Genomic DNA, 19407 nt, shown 5'->3' on the forward strand with positions numbered 1-19407 from the left:
GAAGAAGATAGATGAACTCAATCTCTCGGTTAGGAAGGCTAAACAAAGCAGCTGTTGAGGGTGAGTTTGATGTCGAGAAGAGCATCATTGATCAAATCAAGTTGAAGGCTCCTGACTTGGACATTTCCGAAGTCGATGCCTTCAAGAAGGTGGTGGATGGAAAGGTTGTTACAATATTATGATTACAATTTGTTACTTATTTTCCAAAGTATTTTGAACTTAATAGTTTGGAATTGTGACGCTTTTTACAGTATCTTCTCCCGTCATTTCTTCGGGACTTAGCTTTATTTGTTCCCGTTACTCAAGATTAACTTATGACTATTAACGTGTTATCATTTCATTACTTGTTGTATATCTGGTGGACGAAATTGTGATCATCACTAATGGCTCTTTGGTATGTGCATCTATTAACTCAGCACTTCCTTTCCACAACTCCGTTCAACTAACCAGCAAGTGTACTGGGTCGTCCAAGTAATAAACCTTACGTGAGTAAGGGTCGATCCCACAGAGATTGTTGGTATGAAGCAAGCTATGGTCATCTTGTAAATCCCAGTCAGGCGGATTCAAATGTGATTGGATTAGATAATTAAAAGATAAATAAAATAAACAGGAAATAAAGATAAAGTTACTCATGTAATCCAATGGTGGGAATTTTGGATAGGTGCATGGAGGTGCTGTGTTCCTTCCGAATCTCTACTTTCTTATTACATTCATCCAATCCTTCTTACTCCTTTCCATGGCAAGCTGTATGTAGGGCATCACTGTTGTCAATGGCTACATCCCATGCTCTCAGTGAAAAAGGTCCAAATGCTCTGTCACAGCACGGCTAATCATCTGTCGGTTCTCAATCAGGTTGGAATAGAATCCAGTGATTCTTTTGCGTCTGTCACTAACGCCCAGCCTTCAGAAGTTTGAAGCTCATCACAGTCATTCAATTCCAGAATCCTACTCGGAATACCACAGACAAGGTTAGACTTTCCGGATTCCCATGAATGCCGCCATCAATTCTAGCTTATACCACGAAGATTCTGATTAAGGAATCCAAGAGATATGCGCCCGGTCTAAGGTAGAACAAAAGTGGTTGTTAGTCACACGCGTTCATAGGTGAGAATGATGACGAGTGTCATAGATCATCACATTCATCAAGTTGAAGTGCAACGAATATTTTAGAACAGGAATAAATCGAATTGGATAGAAAATAGTAGTAATTGCATTGAAACTTGAGGTACAGCAGAGCTCCACACCCTTAATCTATGGTGTGTAGAAACTCCACCGTTGAAAATACATAAGTGAAAGAGGTTCAGGCATGGCCGAATGGCCAGCCCCCAAACGTGGTCACAAGACCGAATGATCCAAAGGTTTTGTAAAAAGTTCTATTTATACTAAACTAGCTACTAGGGTTTACAGAGGTAAGTAATTGATGCATAAATCCACTTCCGGGGCCCACTTGGTGTGTGCTTGGGCTGAGCTTGAGCTTTACACGTTCAGAGGCTTGTTTTGGAGTTGAACACCAAGCTGTAACGTGTTTTTGGCGTTCAACTCTGGTTCGTGACGTATTTCTGGCGTTTGACTCCAGAATGCAGCATGGAACTGGCGTTGAGCGCCAGTTTACATCGTCTAATCACGAATAAAGTATGGACTATTATATATTGCTGGAAAGCTCTAAAAGTTTACTTTCCAACGCCGTTGAGAGCGCGCCATTTGGATTTCGGTAGCTCCAGAAAATCCATTTTGAGTGCCGGGAGGACAGATTCCAACAGCATCAGCAGTCCTTTGTCAGCCTCCTATCAGAGTTTTGCTCAGGTCCCTCAATTTCAGCTAGAAAATACCTGAAATCACAGAAAAATACACAAACGCATAGTAAAGTCCAAAAATGTGAATTTAGCATAAAAACTAATGAAAACATCCCTAAAAGTAACTAGATCATACTAAAAACTACCTAAAAACAATGCCAAAAAGCGTATAAATTATCTGCTCATCACAACACCAAACTTAAATTGTTGCTTGTCCCCAAGCAACTGAAAATAAATTAGGATAAAAAGAAGAGAATATACTATAAATCCCAGAATATCAATGAATATTAGTTCTAATTAGATGAGCGGGACTTGTAGCTTTTTGCTTCTGAACAGTTTTGGCATCTCACTTTTTCCTTTGAAGTTTAGAATGATTGGCTTCTATAGGAACTTAGAATTTCAGATAGTGTTATTGATTCTCCTAGTTAAGTTTGTTGATTCTTGAACACAGCTACTTTTATGAGTCTTGGTCGTGGCCCTAAGCATTTTGTTTTCCAGTATTACCACCGGATACATAAATGCCACAGACACATGACTGGGTGAACCTTTTCAGATTGTGACTCAGCTTTGCTAGAGTCCCCAGTTAGAGGTATCTAGAGCTCTTAAGCACACTCTTTTTGCTTTGGATCATGACTTTAACCACTTAGTCTCAAGCTTTTCACTTGGACTTGCATGCCACAAGCACATGGTTAGGGACAGCTTGATTTAGCCACTTAGGCCTGGATTTTATTTCCTTGGACCCTCCTATCCATTGATGCTCAAAGCCTTGGATCCTTTTTACCCTTGCCTTTTGGTTTTAAGGGCTATTGGCTTTTTCTGCTTGCTTTTTCTTTTTCTTTCTAATTTTTTTTCGTAAGCTTTTGCTTTTTCACTGCTTTTTCTTGCTTCAAGAATCAATTTCATGATTTTTCAGATTGTCAATAACATTCTCTTTGTTCATCATTCTTTCAAGAGCCAACAATTTTAACATTCATAAACAACAAGATAAAAAATATGCACTGTTCAATCATTCATTCAGAAAACAAAAAGTATTATCACCACATCAATATAATTAAACTAAATTCAAGGATAATTTCGAAACTCATGTACTTCTTGTTCTTTTGAATTAGAAACATTTTTCATTTAAGAGAGGTGAAGGAGTTATGGAATTATTTATAGCCTTAAGACATAGTTACTAAACACTAATGATCATGAAGTAGGGACACAAATATAGATGACATAATAAGCATAAAAACCGAAAAAATAGAAAAATAAGAACAAGGAATGAATCCACCTTAGTGATGGTGGCGCTTTCTTATTGAAGAACCAATGATGTCCTTGAGTTCTTCTATGTCTCTTCCTTGCCTTTTGTTGCTCCTCCCTCATTGCTCTTTGATCTTCTCTAATTTCATGGAGAATGATGGAGTGCTCTTGATGTTCCACCCTTAATTGATCCATATTGTAACTCAAATCTTCAAGAGAAGTGTTGAGTTGTTCCCAATAGTTGTTGGGAGGAAAGTGCATCCCTTGAGGCATCTCCGGGATTTCTTGGTGATGAGCTTCCTCATGCGTCTCTTGGGTTCCATGAGTGGGCTCTCTTGTTTGCTCCATCTTTTTCGTAGTGATGGGCTTGTCCTCCTCAATGTGTATGTCTCCTTCTATGATGACTCCAGCTGAGTAACATAGATGGCAAATAAGATGAGGAAAAGCTAGCCTTGCCAAGGTAGAGGGCTTTTCGGCTATTTTGTAGAATTCAAGGGAGATGACCTCATGAACTTCTACTTCCTCTCCATTCATGATGCTATGAATCATGATGGCCCGATCCACAGTAACTTCAGATCGGTTGCTAGTGGGGATGATGGAGCGTTGGATGAACTCCAACCATCCTCTAGCCACAGGCTTGAGGTCCAGTCTTCTTAATTGAACCGGCTTGCCTTTGGAGTCTCTTTTCCATTAGGCTCCTTCAACACATATGTCCCTAAGGACTTGGTCCAACCTTTGATCAAAGTTGACCCTTCTTGTGTAGGGGTGTGCATCTCCTTGCATCATGGGCAAGTTGAATGCCAACCTCACATTTTTCGGACTAAAATCTAAGTATTTCCCCCGAACCATTGTAAGATAGTTCTTTGGATTCGGGTTCATACTTTGATCATGGTTCCTAGTGATCCATGCATTGGCATAGAACTCTTGAACAATCAAGATTCTGACTTGTTGAATGGGATTGGTCAGAACTTCCCAACTTCTTCTTTGAATCCCATGTCAGATCTTCGGAAACTCATTTTTCTTGAGCTTGAAAGGGACCTCAGGGATCACCTTCTTCTTAGCCACAACATCATAGAAGTGGTCTTGATGGGCTTTGGAGATGAATCTTTCCATCTCCCATGACTCGGAGGTGGAAGCTTTTGTCTTCCCTTTCCCTTTTATAGAGGTTCCTCTGGCCTTAGGTGCCATCAATGGTAATGGAAAAATAAAAAGCTTATGCTTTTACCACACCAAACTTAGAATATTACTCGCCCTCGAGCAAGAGAAGAAAGAAAAGAAAAGAAGAAGAGAAAATATGGAGGAGAGTGGAGAAAGGTGTATTCGGCCAAGGTATAGGAGAGGGATTTGTGTTGTGTGAAAATTAAGGAGAATAGAGGGGTTTATATAGTGAGGGGAGAGGAAGTAGGTTCGGCTATTTAGGGTGGGTTTGGGTGGGAAAGAAATTTTGAATTTTGAAGGTAGGTAGGGTTTATGGGAAAGAGTGGATGGATGTGAGTGGTGAAGGGGGTAATTGAGAAGAGAGATTGAGGTGATTGGTGAAGGGTTTTAGGGAAGAGTGTTTATTGGAAAGAGAGGATGAATGTTGGGAAGAGGGGAGAATATAGTAGGTGGGGATCCTGTGGGGTCCACAGATTCTGAGATGATCCTGTGGGGTTCACAGATCCTGAGGTGTCAAGGATTTACATCCCTACACCAATTAGGCATGTAAAATGCCTTTGCATGCAATTCTGGCGTTTAAACGCCAAAGTGATGCATGTTCTGGGCGTTTAACGCCCATGTGCAGCATGTTTCTGGCGTTGAACGCCAGTTCTATGCTTGTTTCTGGCGTTCCGCGCCAGCTCTCCTCAGGGTGCATTCCTGGCGTTTGAACGCCAGGATGTTGCTTGTTTCTGGCGTTCAGTGCCAGATCCATGCTCTATTTTGGCGTTGAACGCCAGCCAGATGCTCCTTACTGGCGTTTAAACGCCAGTAAGTCCTTTCTCCAGGGTGTGATTTTTCTTCTGCTGTTTTTGATTCTGTTTTTAATTTTGATATTTTTTTCGTGACTCCACATGATCATGTACCTAATAAAACATAAAAGAATAATAAAAATAAAATAAAATTAGATAAATAAAAATTGGGTTGCCTCCCAATAAGCGCTTCTTTAATGTCAATAGCTTGACAGTGGGCTCTCATGGAGCCTCACAGGTGATCAGGTCAATGTTGTATAGTCCCAACACCAAACTTAGAGTTTGGTTGTGGGGATTCAACACCAAACTTAGAGTTTGGTTGTGGCCTCCCAACACCAAACTTAGAGTTTGACAGTGGGGCTCTGTTTGACTCTGTACTGAGAGAAGCTCTGCATGCTTACTCTCCCTTGTTACAGAAGGATAGCCGTGTGCCTTAAACACAGGGTAGTTCCCATTCAATTGAAGGACTAATTCTCCTCTGTTAACATCTATCACAGCTCCTGCTGTGGCTAGGAAAGGTCTTCCAAGGATGATGCATTCATCCTCCTCCTTTCTAGTGTCAAAGATTATGAAATCAGCAGGGATGTAAAGGCCTTCAACCTTTACCAACACGTTCTCTATCAATCCATAAGCTTTTCTTACTGACTTGTTTGCCATTTGTAATGAAAATATGGCAGGCTGTACCTCAATGATCCCCAGTTTCTCCAATACAGAGAGTGGCATAAGATTTATGCCTGACCCTAGGTCACATAGAGCTTTCTCAAAGGTCATGGTGCCTATGGTACAGGGTATTACGAATTTGCCAGGATCTTGTCTCTTTTGAGGTAAAGTTTACTGAACCCAGGTATCTAGTTCACTAATGAGCAAGGGAGGTTCACCTTCCTAAGCCTCATTACCAAATAACTTGGCATTCAGTTTCATGATAGCTCCCAGATATTGAGCAACTTGCTCTCCAGTTACATCTTCATCCTCTTCAGAGGAAGAATAGTCTTCAGAGCTCATGAATGGCAGAAGGAGGTTTAATGGAATCTCTATGGTCTCTATATGGGCCTCAGATTCCCGTAGGTCCTCAATAGGGAACTCCTTCTTACTTGAGAGACGTCCCATGGGATCTTCCTCATTGGGATTCACGTCCTCTCCTTCCTCTCTTAGTTCGGCCATATTGATTATATCAATGGCCTTGCACTCTCTTTTTGGATTTTCTTCAGTATTGCTTGGGAGAGTACTAGGAGGGGTTTCAGTGATTTTCTTACTCAGTTGGCCCACTTGTGCCTCCAGATTTCTGATGGAGGACCTTGTTTTATTCATGCAACTTAAAGTGGCCTTAGACAGATCAGAGACTAAATTTGATAAGTTAGAGGTATTCTGTTCATAATTCTCTGTCTATTGCTGAGAAGATGATGGATAAGGCTTGATATTGCTGAGCCTATTTCTTCCACCGTTATTAAAGCCTTGTTGAGGCTTTTGTTGATCCTTCCATGAGAAATTTGGATGATTTCTCCATGATAAATTATAGGTGTTTCCATAAGGTTCACCCATGTAATTTACCTCTGCTATTTCAGGGTTCTCAAGATCATAAGCTTCTTCTTCAGAAGATGCCTCTTTAGTACTGTTGGATGCATTTTGCCATCCATTCAGACTTTGAGAAATCATGTTGACTTGCTGAGTCAACACTTTGTTCTGAGCCAATATGGCATTCAGAGCATCAATTTCAAGAACTCTCTTCCTTTGAGGCGTCCCATTATTCACGGAATTCCTCTCAGAAGTGTACATGAATTGGTTATTTGCAACCATGTCAATAAGTTCTTGAGCTTCTGCAGACATTTTCTTTAGGTGAATGGATCCACCTGTAGAATGGTCCAATGACATCTTAGAGAACTCAGATAGACCATAATAGAATATATCTATCATGGTTCATTCTGAAAACATGTCAGAAGGACATCTTTTGGTCATCTGTTTGTATCTTTCCCAAGCTTCATAGAGGGATTCACCATCTTTTTGTTTGAAGGTCTGAATATCCACTCTAAGCTTGCTCAGCTTTTGAGGAGGAAAGAACTTAGCCAAGAAGGCCGTGACCAGCTTATCCCAAGAGTCCAGACTATCTTTAGGTTGTGAATCTAACCATGTTCTAGCTCTGTCTCTTACAGCAAAAAGGAAAGGCATGAGCCTGTAGACTTCAGGATCTACTCCATTCGTCTTTACAGTCTCACAGATTTGCAAGAACTCAGTTAAAAACTGATAGGGATCTTCTGATGGAAATCCATGAAACTTGCAGTAGAGCAACTAGTTGAGGTTTCAGCTCAAAATTGTTTGCCCCAATGGTAGGGATTGAGATGCTTCTTCCATCAAACTTGGAAGTAGGTGTAGTATAATCACCAAGCATCCTCCTTGCATTATTGTTGTTAGGTTCGGCTGCCATGTCTTTTTCCTGTTCAAAAATTTCAGTAAGGTTGTCTCTGGATTGTTGTAATTTAGCTTCTCTTAATTTCCTCTTCAGAGTCCTTTCAGGTTCAGGGTCAGCTTCAACAAGAATGCCTTTTTCCTTGTTCCTACTCATATAGGGAAGAAGAGAACAAGAAAAGAAAGAGGAATCCTCTATGTCACAGTAAAGAGTTTCCTTATTGTTAGTAGAAGAAGAAAGGGAATAAAGAAAGGAGAATCCAAACAAAAGGGTAAGGATAGGGGTAGTGAATTGAGATGAAGAGAAGTGTTAGTGAATGAATAAATAAATAGAATAATATCAGAGAAGGAGAAATTTTCGAAAATAAATTTTAAAAAAGAGTTAAATGATTTTCGAAAAATAAAGATAAGAAATAAAATTAAAATTAAAATTTAAAATAATTAATCAATTAAATAAAGAATTTTTGAAAAAGAGGGAGGTATTTTCGAAAATTAGAGAGAAAAGTTGTTAGGTGGTTTTGAAAAAATAAGAAACAAACAAAAAGTTAAATAGTTAGTTGAAAAAAATTTGAAAATCAAATTTGAAAAGATAAGAAGATAAGAAGTTAGAAAAGATATTTTAAAATCAAATTTTTGAAAAAAGATAAAATTTTGAAAAAGATATGATATAAAAGATAAGATAAAAAGAGATGATTAAAAAGATATGGTTAGAAAAGATTTAATTTTTAAAATTAAAATTAATTACTTGACTAACAAGAAACTAAAAGATATGATTCTAGAATTTAAAGATTGAACTTTTCTTAACAAGAAAGTAACAAACTTCAAATTTTTGAATCAATCACATTAATTGTTAGTGTAATTTTCGAAAATCATGAAATAATATTAAGAAAAAGATTTTTGAAAAAGATTTTTAAAATTTTCGAAAATAAATAAAAAAAGAAAAAGATTTTATTTTTGAAAAAGTTTTTGCAAAGGTAAGATTTTTAAAATTGAAAATTTGACTTGACTCATAAGAAACAACTTATTTTAAAAACTTTTTGACTAAGTCAACTCAAATTTTCGAAATTTATGAGAAAAAAGGAAAAGATAATTTTTTTATTTTTGAATTTTTAATGATGAGAGAGAAAAACACAAAAATGACCCAAAACATGAAAATTTTGGATCAAAACACATGATGCATGCAAGAACACTATGAATGTCAAGATGAACACCAAGAACACTTTGAAGATCATGATGAACATCAAGAACATATTTTTGAAAAAAGTTTGATGCAAAGAAAACATGCAAGACACCAAACTTAGAAATCTTTAATGCTTAAACACTATGAATGCAAAAATGCATATGAAAAACAACAAACAACACAAAACAAGAAAACATCAAGATCAAACAAGAAGACTTATCAAGAACAACTTGAAGATCATGAAGAAAACCATGAATGCATGAATTTTCAAAAATTGCAAGAACAAGATGAGTATGTAATTGACACCAAACTTAAAATTTTACTCAAGACTCAAACAAGAAACACAAAATATTTTTTATTTTTATGATTTTATTATTTTTTTGTATTTTATTTTATATTTTCAAAAAACATATAGGAAAAAGAAAGTAATGAATCCATAGTCCTCAATCAAAATCCTATGAATTAGACATGGCTTAATAGCCAGCCAAGCTAAAACATGTTATATGAAACTCTAGAATTCATTCTTGAAAACTCTGAAGCCATAGAATAACTTATTTTCAAAATATTATTATTATTTTTATTCGAAAATAATTTTTTTTAGAAAAAACGAAAACAAAGAAAAATTTTGAAAAATTTTTGAAAATTTTTTGAAAAGAAAATTACCTAATCTGAGCGACAAGATGAACCGTCAGTTGTCCAAACTCGAATAATCCCCGGCAACGGCGCCAAAAACTTGGTGGACGAAATTGTGATCATCACTAATGGCTCTTTGGTATGTGCATCTATTAACTCAGCACTTCCTTTCCACAACTCCGTTCAACTAACCAGCAAGTGTACTGGGTCGTCCAAGTAATAAACCTTACGTGAGTAAGGGTCGATCCCACAGAGATTGTTGGTATGAAGCAAGCTATGGTCATCTTGTAAATCCCAGTCAGGCGGATTCAAATGTGATTGGATTAGATAATTAAAAGATAAATAAAATAAACAGGAAATAAAGATAAAGTTACTCATGTAATCCAATGGTGGGAATTTCAGATAGGTGCATGGAGGTGCTGTGTTCCTTCCGAATCTCTACTTTCTTATTACATTCATCCAATCCTTCTTACTCCTTTCCATGGCAAGCTGTATGTAGGGCATCACTGTTGTCAATGGCTACATCCCATCCTCTCAGTGAAAAAGGTCCAAATGCTCTGTCACAGCACGGCTAATCATCTGTCGGTTCTCAATCAGGTTGGAATAGAATCCAGTGATTCTTTTGCGTCTGTCACTAACGCCCAGCCTTCAGGAGTTTGAAGCTCGTCACAGTCATTCAATTCCAGAATCCTACTCGGAATACCACAGACAAGGTTAGACTTTCCGGATTCCCATGAATGCCGCCATCAATTCTAGCTTATACCACGAAGATTCTGATTAAGGAATCCAAGAGATATGCGCCCGGTCTAAGGTAGAACAAAAGTGGTTGTCAGTCACACGCGTTCATAGGTGAGAATGATGACGAGTGTCATGGATCATCACATTCATCAAGTTGAAGTGCAACGAATATCTTAGAACAGGAATAAATCGAATTGGATAGAAAATAGTAGTAATTGCATTGAAACTTGAGGTACAGCAGAGCTCTACACCCTTAATCTATGGTGTGTAGAAACTCCACCGTTGAAAATACATAAGTGAAAGAGGTTCAGGCATGGCCGAATGGCCAGCCCCCAAATGTGGTCACAAGACCGAATGATCCAAAGGTTTTGTAAAAAGTTCTATTTATACTAAACTAGCTACTAGGGTTTACAGAGGTAAGTAATTGATGCATAAATCCACTTTCGGGGCCCACTTGGAGTGTGCTTGGGCTGAGCTTGAGCTTTACACGTGCAGAGGCTTGTTTTGGAGTTGAACGCCAAGGTGTAACGTGTTTTTGGCGTTCAACTCTGGTTCGTGACATATTTCTGGCGTTTGACTCCAGAATGCAGCATGGAACTGGCGTTGAGCGCCAGTTTACGTCATCTAATCACGAATAAAGTATGAACTATTATATATTTCTGGAAATCTCTAGAAGTTTACTTTCCAAAGCCGTTGAGAGCGCGCCATTTGGAGTTCTGTAGCTCCAGAAAATCCATTTCGAGTGCTGGGAGGTCAGATTCCAACAGCATCAGCAGTCCTTTGTCAGCCTCCTATCAGAGTTTTGCTCAGGTCCCTCAATTTCAGCCAAAAAATACCTGAAATCACAGAAAAACACACAAACTCATAGTAAAGTCCAGAAATGTGAATTTAGCATAAAAACTAATGAAAACATCCCTAAAAGTAACTAGATTATACTAAAAACTACTTAAAAACAATGCCAAAAAGCGTATAAATTATCCGCTCATCAATATCCTTTCTCATGAGATCATTTTATCTCGAACTTTACTTTCAATTCGATTTCTGATGGTGGATTTTACAAAGCCACAAAACATCGGCAACTGCACCGGGTCATATCAAGTAATAAACTTAGGTGAGTGAGTGTCAATCCCACAATGATAAACAAATTAAGCAAGCAATAGTTAATTGATTATTCTAGTTAGACAATCAAAATTTGGGTTTTGAAAACTTTGAAACATAAACAGCAATAAAATAAAGGCAAGGCAATGATTAACGTAAAGATAATATGATTGAAAGAGTTAAGGCTTTGGAAATATTAAAACTTCTGGATTAATTTTTTCACTTTCCACCTTAATCATGCAAAGTTACTTTTATGGCAAATCATTAGTAATTAAACCCCAATCCCTTTAGTCAATTATTTAAGGAAAAAGTTGAAGAACTCCCACTAATTTATAAAACTACACAATTCATAAGAATCTCCCCTAGTTGATTTTATGTCACTTATCAATCTATTTTCAAAACAAGAATTATGAGGAGTAATCTTAAGAAGTAATCAATTGCATAAATTAAAGGTAGAAAAGCTAATGTATTAAACCATGGAATTAACAGAGCTCCTAACCTTAACCGAGGAAAATTAGAAACTCATCCTTCAAAGAATCCATAAGAAATTAAAATTGTAAATTTTTAGAAGAAGAAAGAATTAGAGAGGCCAGAGAGATCCCTTCCTGTGAGTGATCTCAGTTATTTATACTAAAATTCCTACTAATTTAAATTCTAAAAATAATCTTATCTTAACCAGAGTGGTTAAGATAACTTCCTAATTTAAATTTAAAAAACCTAAATAATATCTTTTTCTAATAAAAAATAAATTCAAATACAAATTAAATACATAAGACTGCATTACTAAGGACGTGGGGACCACCCTGGGTGCAGGAACTAGTGCCAAACTTGAAGTTATGGCATTTGGCACCAAGGTTGCTTTGCGAACTCGTGCTAAACGCTAATGTCATGGCATTTACTATATTTCGTTAGAAAGATCTAGAAGTTAGCTCTCTAATGCCACTAGAACCGCATCATTTAGACCTATGTAGCTCAAGTTATGCTTGTTAGAGTGTGAAGAGGTCAGGGTTGATAGCATCCATGAATTCTCTTTATACTTGTCTTCAATTCTTGATTCCTCGTGTTTTTGCTTCGCTTTTCCTAAAACTTCCCTACAAGAATCATGAAACCAAGGAAATCAAAGTACTAATAGAATAGTCTTTAAAATCATGTACCAAGCAAAAGTTATGAATTTTCTATGAGAAATGTCGAAGAAAGTGCTTAAGATGCTCATGAATCACAACACCAAACTTAAGCTCTTGCTTATCCTGAAGCAAGCAAAGAATCATTGCAAAATCTTCAAAATCTTAAAGCTTAAATTGCAAGGGTGAATGATAGCAATTCAAATGATTTTAGTTAGCCATTTCACTTATGCACAATTTAATACAAATGGTTATAATCTTTCGAGACCTATATCCGGGGATCCTTCCTTGAATCATCCTTGAAGCACACTTATTTATTTTCTTTGCACATTTTCTTTTTGTTGGGTGCTTTGCACCTTGAGCCTAGCCGTTACTCTAAGTGCTTTGTTTTCAAGTATTATCACTTGATACATAAGCACCACAAGCACTTGATTGGGGGCTCTTTGAGCTGATTTTTCTTTCGATATTCCCCATTAGTGGTGCTTAGAGCCTTTGGCTTTCTCTTTCTTTGGGAGGGGTGCTTTGCGCCTTGAGCCTAGCTGTGACTTTATGTGCTTTGTTTTCAAGCTTTTGCTTGATACATAAGCACCAAAGGCACTTGAGTCGGATGCTCTTTGAGCTTATTTTTCTTTCATATTTCTTAGCCGCTGGTGCCCAGAGCCTTTGGCTTCTCTTTCACCCTTTTTTTATTATTATTCATTAGATTTCGCTTCTCCAAGGCTTCCTCAATGATACGGATCCTATAATAGTTCTCTAAATTGAGGCTTTAAGCAATTTGGCTCAGTAAGTATTGAACAATTCAGTTAGTTTGGCCTTCCAAACTCATATTGTCATGCTATCTATATTCACACCTTGTTTCTTTTTGTTTCTTTCTTAGCACATGATCCTTGCTTTCTTTTATGAAACAAGCACAATTATAATTGTGGGTTGTAAAGAAAAAGTAATGCTATATACTTGACTAAGAAGACTCATAAATGAATTATATAGTATAGAACAAGATAATATATGCATATTATTAAAAAGGAAGAAAACAAACAAATAGAAGTCAACAACCTTAGTTCTTATTGCCATCATCTTCCTCATCTTCCTCTTCATTATCCTTTTAGGCTATGTAGAGCATAGCATCCAACACCAAACTTAGAAAGATTGCTTGTCCTCAAGCAATAAAGAAAAATAGTGGTGATGGACTAAGGAAAAATGATGATTAAAAGCTATTGAGTAATGCAAAAGCTTATCTAAGTAAAACAAACAAGATTAAAAGCTAAACAAAATAAAGCCAAAACAATGTAACATAAATGAGTTGCTAATGTGTTTGCATGGGGTTTGGACCTTACATGAGTAAAGTGTGGCAACACCAAACTTTGGATAAGAATACCAAACTTAGTGTGATGCAATGAATATGAAATTGGGACAAGTACCCAAGAAATGCAAGCATCCTATTGGTGTAGAAACCAAACTTAATCCATGAAACATATACACAACTTATAAAAAAAAAAACAAGAATGAAAAGAAAATATCGAACATTGGGTTGCCTCCTAACAAGTGCTTTTTTAACATTACTAGCTTGACAGTTGTTTCTGGCTAAGGTGGAGGTTGATAGTGCTTCACCTTATTCTCTCTCACCTTGAATTTTCTCCCTGTGTCTTTATATGTTAGCTCAATATGATTAAGGAAAAGAACTCTACTCACCGTGTATGGCAACGGTGGGTGGTGAAATTATACTACTTTGTCCCCAGGTGAAAAGTCTTCAGTAGAAATTTTCTTGTTCCTCCACCCTCTAAGCACTTTCTTCTTTGAAGCTTTCTCCTTGTTTGATGCACACCCGACACCAAACTTCGGTTTGATGTTAGGGATTTCTTGTTGATTGCAAAGGGAGACTTTGGTTGCATAATATTTTTTACTTCAATTGAGTGGTTAACTTGTTGCACCTTCTCTGTCTCTTCCTTTCTACTCAAACATGGTGAATGTATTTCTGGGAGTAATTTATTTGGTGCATCCTTCAAATTTGGGTCTTTGGCTTCAACCTTTCTGTAATCCTCTTAGTCACTTGAATGATACATGGTCTTGAAGACATAAAAGACTAGATATTCATCATGCACCCTCAGCATTAATTCACCATTTTCAACATCAATAAGAGCTCTTCCAGTAGCTAGAAAAGGTCTCCCTAGAATGATGGAGGCATGTTCATCTTCTTTCATGTCAAGAATAATAAAATCCACTGGGAGAAAAGATTTTTTTCACTTTAATGAGGACATTTTCAACCACACCATGTGCAAGCTTCATTGATTTTTCTGCAAGTTGTAGAGCTATTTTTGTGGGCTTCAACTCTTAAATTTGCAACCTCTTCATCACAGACAAATGCATTAGATTAATACTTTCTCCCTAAATTGCATAAAGCTCTATTAAAGGTAGTTGATGACTTGCATCATCTACCCTTTTTCTTATAAAAAAGGACCATGAAAGAGACATAATCTCATGTAATCAATGCAATTCCATGCATCAAATGATATATATATATATATATATACATTTCTTTGAAATGGGTTTGTATTGAATTTCAGGTGAAAAGAGCACTAAAAAAAGTAGAAAACAATGAAGAAAGCTGGGCGTGTGAGATGGGTGTGCCACTTAGAACAAACGCCATGAAAATGTGTGGGCATGGAATGCCAGAACCAGGGCATGGAACGCCAGTAATGATTTCCAGAGAAGAATGTTTGGGTTTTAACAAGGGCATGGCACACCACCTGTTGGGCGTGGCACACCAGTATTATTTTCCAGAGAGCAATGTTGAAGGCCACAAAAGGGGAGTGGCACGCCAAGTCCATCACACACCATGGGCGTGCCACTTGAACCATTGGGTGTGGCACACCAGTTCATCAATCCAGAAAGGGACAACCACTTGGGCGTGCCACATGGTATCGATGGCGTGTCACGCCAACTCTAGCCCATCACTTGGGCTTGCCACTTGAAGACCCAAGCGTGGAACACCAAGCTTGAAAGAGTCACCTTAAGATGGGTGTGCCACTTGAACATCAAGGCGTGGCACGCCAGTTCAAGTTTCCAGAGAAGAGGTTGAAGATCGAAACACTTGGTCGTGCCACTTGGTGTCGAAGGCATGGCACGCTAGCTATCATCTTTACTTGGGCGTGCCACTAGGGTCCCAGGCGTGGCACGCCAATGCTAAAGAAGACCAAGCACAAAAGCTGGGCGTGCCACTTGTGGTCGAAGGCGTGGCACGCCAACTCTCACTATTCACTTGGGCGTACCACTTGGAACCCAGGCGTGGCACGCCAATGTTGAAGAAGGATGAGCACCAACACTTGGGCGTGCCACTTGGTGTCGAAGGCGTGGCACGCCAACTCAAGCAACTAAGAAGAAAAAGTCTGGGTGTGCCACTTGAATGCTGGGCGTGGCACGCCAGCTACTGGAGCAAGGAAGCATGCACTATGGGCGTGGCACGCCACACACTGGGATCATTGTGAGGCTTATCTAAGTAATTAACTTGCTCCATGGACACATATCCATAATCCATGTCTTTACCTTGAGACAATCCATTACTTGCATCATAGGGGTTCTCTTGGGAACTTACTTCAGAGATTTGCATTCCTCCTACATGTTGAGTAATTACATTTATTTACTGAGAGAAGACTTTATTCTGAGCCAAAAGGGTTTCCAAAGTATTTAACTCCATGACTCCTTTCCTTGATGATCTTTCAGAAGAGTAAAGGTATTGATTTTTGGCCACCATCTCAATCAATTCTTGTGCTTCCTCGGTAGTTTTCTTCATATGCAAAGATTCTACAATCGAGTTATCTAGTAAAACCCGTGAGGCGGGAGTGATCCCATCATAAAATATCTGAAGCTGGACCCAGTCAGAGAACATGTCTTGAAGACACTTTCTGAGCATCTCTTTGTACCTCTCCCAAGCTTTATAGAGGGACTCTCTTTCATGTTGTCTGAAGGTCTGAATGTCGGTTCTTAGCTTAGTCAACCTCTGAGGTAGGAAGAACTTGTTTATGAACTTGGTGACCAGGTCCTCCCATGTGGCAATGCCCTCCTTGCACTGATTATATTGCCACTGCTTAGCTTGATCTCTCACAACAAAAGGAAAGAGCAATAGTCGGTAAATTTCAGCTAGGACGCCATTTGTCTTGACCGTGTCACAGATTTGCGGGAAATTATATATAAACAGATTTGGATCTTCCTACGGGCACCCACTGAACTGACAATTTTGTTGAACTATTATAACAAGCTGTACTTTCAGTTCAAAATTGTTGGCACTGATAGTAGGTGTCACAATGCTACTTCCACAACTCCCTGGATTCATATTAGTGTAAGATACGAGAGTTCTCCTGAGTGGAGGGACATTAATAGTGTTTTTATCTGCCATGTCTTGATCAAACTCTTCTTCAACCTTTTGATTTCTACATTTTCTTCTTTGTTGTCGAAGAGTTCTTTCAATCTCAAGATCGTATTAAAGTGGTTCTCTGTCCTTGTTATTCTGCATAGACAAAAACAACAAGAAAATCAAATTGAAACTCCCTTCATTGTGTGAAGAAAATCCCCACAAAAAATAAAAGAAATAGTAAATATTTTTTTTCAAAAGAAATAAAATAAAAAAACAAAAATAAAAAACCAAAAGAATTAAATCCAAATCCCAACATTTAAAAAGATCAGAAAAAAGATTTAAAAATTCAAAATTTAAAAATTAAAATACCAAACTTAATTTCTTAAATTAATTAGGAACTTTAAATAACTAACTTACTTTTAAATTTAAAATTTAAAACAAATAAATGCACTTTAAATGACAACTAACTTAATTTCTTATATTTTAATTAAATCCTGAAAATTTAAAGTTTAAAATCATTTAACCGAAAGACAACTAATTATTTTTAAATAAAAACAAAAATAAAATAAATAAAAAAACAAAAATAAAAGAAAAATAAAGTAAAATAATAAACTGAATAAATAATAAAATAAAAAATATTAAAAAAAAATAAAAGGGAAGAAACGAAAGTGTTTTTTTTCCAAAGAAATAAAATTAAAGTTAAGAATAAAATAAAAATGAAAAAAAAGGGAAAGGGGAATGCACGTACAGAAAGATCAAATTGAAATTGAGAATATTTTTTTTTAGAAATAAAAAACTTTTTTTTTTTGAAAAAAAAAATGACGGAAGAGGAACTAACATAAAGAAATAAATAAAAGAAAAGAAAAGAAAAGAAAAATTAAAAAATTTAAATAAACTGAAAAATATCTAATCTAGATAATCAAACAATTGGTAGTTGTCAATTTCAATTAATCCTCAATAACAGCACCAAAAACTTGATAACGAATTTTACAAAAGCACAAAATATCAGCAAGTGCAACGGGTCATGTCAAGTAATAAACTCAGGTGAGTGAGTGTCGATCTCATGAAAATTAACGGATTAAGTAAGTAATAGTTAATTGATTATTCTAGTCAGACACTCAAAATTTGGGTTTTGAAAACTTTGAAACATAAACAGTAATAAAATAAAGGCAATGCAATGAGTAACGTAAAGATAATATGATTGAAAGAGTCAAGGCTTTGGAGATGTTAAAACTTTTGGATTAATATTTTTTACTTTCCACCTTAATCATGCAAAGATACTTTTACGGCAAATCATTAGTAATTAAACCCCAATTCCTTGGTGATTTAATTTCTCTTTAACCGAATTAATTGCTAATCCCTTAGTTAATTATTTAAGAAAAGAGTTGAAGAATGCCCATTGATTTATTAAACCACACAATTCATAAGAATCTCCCCTAATTGATTTTGTGTTACTTATCAATCAAGTTTTAAAACTTAAGAATTATGAGAATCAGTTTTCAAGATTAATTCAACGTTTTCAAGAAGTTAAAAGAATTGAAATCAGAGAAGAATTGTTTCCCAACATATTCAAACCCTTTAAGATGAAGAACGAAAATATTTTCTTAAGAAGTAATCAATTGCATAAATTAAAGGTAGAAAAGCTAATGTATTAAACCATGGAATTAACGGAGCTACTAATCTTAATGGAGGAGAATTAGAAACTCATTCTTTAGAGAATCCTTAAAAAATTAAAATTGTAAATTTTTAGAAAAAGAGAGAATGAGAGAGGCCAGAGACAACCCTCTTTGTGAGTGATCTCACTTATTTATACTAAAATTCCTAGTAATTCAAATTCTAAAACTAATCTTATCCTAACCAGAGTGGTTGAGATAACTTTCTAATTTAAAATTAAAAAACCGAAATAATATCTTTTTTAATTAAAAATAAATTCAAATATAAATTAAATATACGAGACTGCATTGCTGAGGAAGTAGAGACCACACTGGGTGCAGGAACTGGCGCCAAGGTTGCTTTGTGGACTCGTGCTAAATGCCAATGTCATGGCATTTAGCGCCATGATGCTTGAGAGAAAGTATGACTCATTATATAATCGTTGAAAATCTCTAAAAATTTGCTTTCTAATTCCAGTAAAACTGCATCATTTAAACCTATGTATCTCAAGTTATGCTTGTTAGAGTGTGAAGAGGTTAAGGTTGAAAGCATCCGCGAATTCTCTTTGTACTTGTCTTCAACTCTTTGTTCCTCCTTGTGATTTTGCTTCTCTTTTCATAAAATTTTCCTACAAGAATCATGAAATCAAGAAAATCAAATTAGTAATAGAATAGTCTTAAAAATCATATAATTACCAAATAAAAGTCATGAATTTTCTATGAGAAATGCCCAAGAAAAATGCTTAAGATGCTCATGCATCAATTTTAACTATAAACGAATGGAAGGGATATTTTAACGTGAAACATGGATTTATTATAGGATTCACAAAAGACATTTAATAATTCAAATGCTTATTTAAAGACGCAAAGAAAGTTCCTTTTGCCGAATTCAAGCGAGGCCTCATTAAAAACCTATAGATTCTTAGAAAAAGAGTGCTCTATTCTACTTAACAAAGAAAAATAAAGGGAAATTTCCAAAAAGTTCCAATGTTTCCTAAGAATAATACCTTTTAAATGGGTTGCGTTCCAACCTTTCAAAATTTTGGAACCGTCCAAGGTTTCTAACTTGTATGAACCTTTTCCTAGTGTTTCTTTCACTCTGAAGGGTCCTTTCTTGGTTGGGGCTAGCTTACCTCGTGTTCCTGGTAACCCGACATCGGCTTGCCTTAGAACTAGATCCCTCGCTTGGAAACTCCTAGGTCAGACCTCTGTATTGTACTTTTTGGCCACCCTTTACATTAGAGCTTGCTCTA

The 19407-nt window shown here is 36.6% G+C and overlaps 1 non-coding gene across 1 annotated transcript; it reads left to right on the forward strand.

Annotated features, from left to right (window-relative positions):
* The first annotated feature begins 6911 nt into the window (after nt 1-6911).
* On the forward strand, nt 6912-7015 carry LOC130978805 (small nucleolar RNA R71). Its single transcript, XR_009086418.1, has one exon. It is a non-coding gene; the product is annotated as a small nucleolar RNA R71 (small nucleolar RNA).
* The last annotated feature ends 12392 nt before the right edge of the window (nt 7016-19407 follow it).

Source organism: Arachis stenosperma, chromosome 4 (genome assembly GCF_014773155.1).
Source record: "Arachis stenosperma cultivar V10309 chromosome 4, arast.V10309.gnm1.PFL2, whole genome shotgun sequence".
NCBI classification, from domain to species: domain Eukaryota; kingdom Viridiplantae; phylum Streptophyta; class Magnoliopsida; order Fabales; family Fabaceae; genus Arachis; species Arachis stenosperma.